The sequence below is a fragment of the Podarcis cretensis genome (genome assembly GCF_951804945.1).
Source record: "Podarcis cretensis genome assembly, chromosome: 10".
Classification (NCBI taxonomy): domain Eukaryota; kingdom Metazoa; phylum Chordata; class Lepidosauria; order Squamata; family Lacertidae; genus Podarcis; species Podarcis cretensis.
Window position 1 is genome coordinate 43,740,716 of NC_137179.1, and position 5,320 is coordinate 43,746,035.

The following is a 5,320-nucleotide window of genomic DNA, read 5'->3' on the forward strand; positions in this document are numbered from 1 at the left end:
TTAGTTGTGTGCCTGTGTACATTAAAAAAAAAATCTTACAAGTATATCACTGTAGGATGTTTTTGCTGAACAGGACCAGCCTCTGAGGGTTATGTGCATAAGCAACATTGAAATGCCTTCAGGGTTGTACTCCTGCACAAGTTTGTTTCAGTAGGCTTGCATAAACTATCTCAAAGGACTTTTGCACTACAACTGTAGTACTTTCCTGCCTAGAAACTTTGAAGATCCAGTAATAATAAAACTTTTTAACTGCCTTATCCCCTTAAAAGTAGGACAGGAGAACCTCTGATCATCCATATGTTTTTGGACTCCTAACCAGCATGATCAGTGGTCAAGAATGATGGGAATCGTAGTTGAACATCTGGAAGGCTATAGGTTTCCCATTCCTGGTTTGTTCAAATAAGGTTATAGGATTAGGTACTTCTCTGACATGTTTCACAGAGGGTAGGCATCTTCAATTACTCATTTAACATGGTCTTTACTTGTAGCTGAATTGAGATTCATCCTATCTAAATCTCCAGTGTGCTACAATAATAAATTTTGTACGTCCAGTTTTGAGTTAAGCTGGTGATTGTCTGACAAACGTCTCGGCTGTAAACTACTAACCAATCTTTATCAGAACATCCACCTGGAAGGTTGGCCAATTTAGGTATGCCATTTGCTTTTTCCTTCACTACTTCCTTATATTCCATCTGGATATGCGTTGGGGAGAAGTAAACTATCCATACCCAAAGAAATAAACATTCAGTCAGCTTGAAACTTTCCCAACTTTACAATCTGTCCAGGACTACTACTTTTTTTAGAAGTAGTGTGTCAAAATTATTCAGACTCAGGATAATTGGGCAAACAGAGATGCAGAGTTTTGGTGAATGCTCTGAGGCTATTGATGCCCTACTTTCTATTGTAATTCTAGTGCCTTCTGAAAGATGGAAAAACCTTTTTGCCTGGCACTATGACGAACCACAGTCAGGAGAAACTGAATAGGAGTCCTAAGCCTTACAACAGAATTCTTTCTGCAAAACAAGGATATATTTAGGCAGGGCCAGCCCACCTATGAGGCAAGATGAAGCAACTGCTTCAGGCAGCAGGGTCCACAGGGGCAGCAGATCCTGATATTAAACTTTCTCTCTCCCCCCCCCCACCTTCCTGATGTAGATCTTTACTCACCCCTTCTTCCCTGGCAGGGAAGGAGCCACCATTTTGCGGTTTGCCTCAGGTGCCAAAATGTCTTGGGCCAGCCCTGTCTTTAGTACATAGCAGGTTTTTTCACACCAATACCACAATTGCCGGAACAGCAAGTTATATTTCACCACTTAAGGTACAAATGTATTTTCATACTACATATATTACCCCCACACTGCTGAATATATATCTTTTCCTGTTTATTGGGAGGCCTACTCTTAATACAAGAATTCCAGAAATAGACCTTGGGCTCCCAAGAAGAAATGCAGCATAAAGAACTGTGGGTGCAGGAGCCAAACTCTTAAAAGCATGAAAATCCCTACGAAAAGCTCCCAACTATTGCCCTTCGGTGGGGGTGGGGAGTATGTGTGAAGCAAACAAGCATGGGGGGGGGGGATTCCGCAAAGGCTCTGTACAGTTTGTATGCGGAAAAGATTGAAACATTGCTTATTCAAAGGCAGTAGCTTCACTGTTTAGATGAGTTTTAGATTCTTATTAGAGAGCATATTGATCCTGTGTCAAAGCAGATTCAGTGGAAGAAATGATTCTCAGAACCTGCAGCTTCCTTAGAAATGCTACCTCTTTTAGAGGAGGGTGGGAGGTGCCTTCTGTTAGTACTCCCTCAAGTACCAGCTGTGAACCCAATAGCTAAATAACTTTCAGCTGGTTACAGGGTGGCTGCTGGGGTGGTCTGATGCAGTGCAACAGATTGTAGGCACAAGTTCAACTGCAGTCACTGAAAAGGCTCTTAACTGAACAAATTCAGTTTTAACTCCCATGTAGCAGCATTCATCAAGGCTCCGTTCCCTGTACATCTGGCCGAAGGTAAATATGTTCCAGTAACATGTTCTGTTTGTGTATTTCTGGTAGCTATGCTTTTCCACAAGGAACAAATTTGGCAAGTTTGTAGGAAAGGATAAAGACAGGCTGCCAACGCCTTTAAAATTACAGTTTGTTTTAAGTTCAGCATTTCCCAACACTAGTTTGGCAACTTCCATGCATGTTGAGTTGCTTTTAAAGGAATTCATTTTGCACAGAGTAATATGAGCAATTACATTTTGCAACATTCCTAACGGATGAAATATTTCAAGTGCGACATTTAAGAATGTTTTGTACATACCGCTCGTATTTGACCACTGACAATGAGCCCAACTTTGGGTTACCTGACAAGTGAATGGAAAGTGCAGTAAGTATCACACTTTGCATACTACTGAAGCAGGGGCTTTTACAGGATCCTAGAGATGGTTAGGGATGCAGGTGACGCTGTGGTCTAGACCACGGAGTCTATGGCTTGCCAATCAGAAGGTTGGTGGTTCGAATCCCCGCAACTGGGTGAGCTCCCGTTGCTCGGTCCCAGCTCCTGCCAACCTGGCAGTTTGAAAGCATGTCAAAGTGCAAGTAGATAAATACCGGTAAGTACTGCTCCGGCGGGAAGGTAAACGGCGTTTCCGTGCGCTGCTCTGGTTCACCAGAAGCGACTTAGTCATGCTGGCCACATGACCCGGAAACTGTACGCCGGCTCCCCCGGCCAATAAAGCAAGATGAGCGCCGCAACCCCAGAGTTGTCTGCAACTGGACCTAACGGTCAGGGGGTCCCTTTACTTTTACCTTTAGAGATTGTTAGAGTTTGTTGGTGCTATGTTTAGTTTTCAGACAAGTGCCTGTATCTGCTTCAGGAAAAACAGCTAAATTATGTTCCTCTTTGAAAAGTAAATTATCTTAGCATAAGCCTTCATTGGCCAAAACAACTTGATTTGATGTCTGGGTTATATATATGTACATTGAGTACAGCAGACTTTTGGGGAGGTGGAGGGGAAACACTTTGGCAGACTCAACAGGTCAAGTGAGAGCTATAGGTGTACCACATTTTTATGTTGAGCATAAACACAAAATTTAGTTTGACACTAGAGGGCGTCTGTGCTACAGTATCCAAGGCCAAATTACTTAGGCTTGCTGCTTGTTTTGGTAATGCATCTGATACGAAGATGCAGACAAAGCTGATTGAACTATGGTTTTTGAAAGTGCTAATCTAGCAGAACGTAAAGGTAAAGGGACCCGTGACTGTTAGGTCCAGTCACACAAATTCAAATAATGAGGTATCCGTGTGTCTAAGCATCATTTACTTCCATTATCATGGAACCTGAACATAATCTTTAGGAATATATGCTGTGCTCATGGATGCGTTGAATTTTAAAATGGTATTGAATAAGTATCCCTACCAAATGTATTCTGCTTGTATGAATGTTAAGACATTGTATATAGGACTGCCATGGTAGCTAGAGCAGTGCTGTTTCCTTATACAGGAAGAATTCATTATATTAGACCTGCATATCATAAAGCCTTCCCCCACAGAGGAAATCTAAATAAACGTTGATAGCTTGGAGTGGCAGAATGCTAATTCAGAAGTGCATGAGGGAGTTGACACCCATTTTTGCAGCCAGATGTTGCTGCTGAACTCTGCTATAAGTAATAGAAACAAGGCTATGTAAGATAAGCAGAACAGCAAAAATGGAGGATAACATAAGATGCCAGAGGAAAAGGGGATTCAACCACGCTTTGAGATCCGTGGACTAAAAAGAAAGATCCGTGGACTAAAAAGAGAAATGGGGGGAGTGGAAAGAAGGGGTGAGCTATGAGATGGGCAGAGAGGGAGAGGGTAAATTTGAGCAGGTTTTACAATTTTAACTAAAAAGCCTTGCTGCTTATAAACGATGTAGGCTCTCAAGTTATAAAAGGGGTCTGCAAAGGGATTTGATGCATTTGGAAACCCTGGTATATTTTTAAGAAGGCATTATGAAATAGCTTCCTTTCCTTCACTAGCAAGGATTGTGCTGTAGCTTCCTTCCACATATATTTTAGAGCTATTTTAGCGAAGGTATTTATAGAGAGGCTTCAGAAAGCATGAGTTGCACTCAGGGTGTTTTGATCCAAGTCTCAGCTGCTGTGTTCACATGATTACGTAGATTTGTACACTTCCTTGACAGTTGACAGATATAACTTGGGTGTAAGCAACAATTCTGTTTATTTTTCTTCTGTATTTTTTCAGTCACAAAGTGCTGGCTTGTATCCGATTCTTTCTTTGATTTTCCTGTTGTCAGTCTATCACTTGGTACAAAGTAGAAGAATGCAGCCTTCCTCTGAAATAGATTCAGAGGAATCTTGACTACTTCCACTGTCTGAGTCCCTGAAAAAGATACCTCTAAAAGGCTTTCTGCAGCACTCCTGCTAAAACAAGGGTCAGCAACCTTTTTCAGCTGTGGGCCGGTCCAATGCCCCTCAGACCATGTGGTGGGCCAGATTATATTTTGGGGAAAAACCAAAAAACCCAAACGAATTCCTATGCCCCACAAATAACCCAGAGATGCATTTTAAATAAAAGGACACATTCTACTCATGTAAAAACACACATTCCTGAGAAGGCGATTGGGCTGCATCTGGCCCACGGGCCTTAGGTTGCCTACCCTGTGCTAAAACAACTCAAACTCTTATTATTTGGAGCAGTGCCTATAATCCCTGGCCATTAGCCATGGTGGCTGAGGGCTGATGGGAGTTGGACTCCTCCAGCATCTAGAGGGCCATAGGTTCCCCATACCCAGTTTAGACCACAATAAGTTGGTGTGTATCTTGGGTCCCCACTCGTGCCCTCAGCGTCAAACCGCCTGCCTACTAAGCCCTCCCAGCCCTTCTCAATTTTTTACTTCAAATTGAGGAGTTCCGGTGCTTTGTTTTGTTAGGAGGTTGCCTGTGTTAGGAGGAGAGCCAGTGTAGTGTAGTGGTTAAGAGCGGTAGACTCGTAATCTGGGGAACCGAGTTCGCGTCTCCGCTCCTCCACATGCAGCTGCTGGGTGACTTTGGGCTAGTCACACTTCTCTGAAGTCTCTCAGCCCCACTTACGGTACCTCACAGAGTGTTTGTTGTGGGGGAGGAAGGAGAATGTTAGCCGCTTTGAGACTCCTTAGGGTAGTGAAAAAGCGGGATATCAAGTCCAAACTCCTCCTCCTGCTGCTTCATTGTATGTATTGTTTGGGGAAGGTGTATGTTACCTGTTTTATTGGGGACAAGTGTCCTGAGCATCACTCATTTTTCTGTGCAAAGAGCATTTCATTGATTTTCAAATGTCTCCTAAAAGATTGGGGAT